We start from the raw sequence: 2122 nt of genomic DNA on the forward strand, positions 1-2122 counted from the left end.
TGACCCGGATTTTAGACGCCTTAAATTTGGGTCTAAGGTTGATGAGGTCATTGGGTTTGTACAATTCCACACCGCATTTTGGAAATACTGGGTGTGGAATAAGCTTCTTGATCTTTGTTGGAGATTTCTATGTTGGATTGATGAGGCGTATTAAATTAACACCCAAAGCTGTAAAACTTTCGAAAGATCGTTTAAAGAACACAGAGCAGCTGTTATGCTGTAATTCATGTCTTTTTCATTCTTTTTATTTTGTTAGTAGAGTTAATAGAGTTATTAAATAACTTTATTTAATAATAATTGTAATGAAAGAAAAAAAACACCTATATTTTTAAATATAAAAAATAATAAAATTTAATGTGAAACTATAAAAATAAGTTTGAAAAATTATTGATGATTATGCAACAAATAATTTTTTTTAAATATTTTTTACTACTTTTTTCCAAAAGGAATCTTTTTTTATAATTTTTATAAATTGTATATTATAATTAAATTAAAACAAAACGAGCATCTTTATGATAAACGTAATCAACAAATTTCAAAACAATCAATGTGTATAAAAATGTTTCGAAACACTAAGAATACCAACTTTGTTCTAATGATCAATAAAACCAAAAAAATATTGTATAAATAACTCAATAAAAATTGTTTAATTCAAATAGTAATACTTCTTCAAACGAAGTTTTAAAGAAGAAATACTATTATTTTATGATTATAATAATAATAAGACTTCAATTATTATAATTTAAATCTCTCGTAAAAAGTCTGGCTTAAATGATATAACTATATTCTAATATAAACAACTATATATTATTGGTTTCTATATTTTTTATTATGATTTATAAAAATATCGAGCAGAACAAAGTATTCAATTATTATATCGATACGCTTTTATTAAAAATCAAATCCTGAAATTATACATGTAATACACAAAAGTAATGGCTGTGATGGTTCTAATTGTGTTTTCACTTTGACACTTTCACGTGGATAATAATTCAAGTTACTGGTGGATAAATAAGAGACAAGCTGCTTTCAACAATTTTTGCAAATTGTTGGTAATTTGAAAAATGTATCAAGTTCAAATTTGTTGTTTTAACTCGGTTGCCTTAATTGTTTCTTTTGCGTTTTTGATAATTGAATTAAAATGTATTGATCATATAACTGACCAAATGATTTGTATGATTTTAGTTTCATTGTCTTTTATGTTTGCTAAATCATCATTTTAATTACAAAACAAAGTGCCAATGCCAATAACTGTTTTGGTATAAATTTCAGTGATCTTTTGCGATAATGTTTTGCACTCATAATTATTCTTGTCATCTATAAGAACTGAACTTCCCTTAATCCATAACAATTTAATTACTTAATTATAAAATAAATATAACTTTATTTATACTAATAATTCAACAAGTTAATTAATAAATACTATATTATTTTAAATTGATCAATTATTATAATCATTAGTTACATACACATTAATTATTTTTCAAAATTTTTTGTTTAACAACAGTCATACTTAATTAAAGTGTTGTATATTTTGTTGATGTTAAACAACGATTTTTAAAACAAGGTCTACAAAAAAATACTTAAAAGTAAGACATAAAAACAAATATCAAACAACAAAGTTTTAAAATAATCTTTTTTACAAACTTCTTAACACTTAAAATTACTCCATTGTTTTTTTGATTCACCTATTATAATTGGGAAATTAATTCAATTTTTTATGATTATAAACTAAAAAAAGAAATTCTGAAGTGGTTTACTTATAAAAATTTAATCAATTTATTGAAAAAAGTATTCTAAATAATTTATACCTAAAATTAAACTATATTGGGTTTTTTGACTTTTTGTTGATTAATAATAAAACAAAAATAGACTAGAATAATAAATAAAAATAAACAAAAATAAAAATTGCCTATATTTTTAAAACAAAACAACACAAGATATTTTTGTTTATTTTCATAATTATATGTCGAAACAGTAGGCATAAATTAATTTAATAATCCCAAAACAATTTAACATTATAAAAATAATAGAGTATAATATAACACAACCTGATATCAAGTAAAAGTATTTTTATTAAAACTGTCGAATAATAGAGTTTTATTTATTAAACACACAAACA

The sequence above is a fragment of the Entamoeba invadens genome, assembly GCF_000330505.1.
Source record: "Entamoeba invadens IP1 unplaced genomic scaffold scaff_1105074726573, whole genome shotgun sequence".
Lineage (NCBI taxonomy): Eukaryota > Evosea > Mastigamoebida > Endamoebidae > Entamoeba > Entamoeba invadens.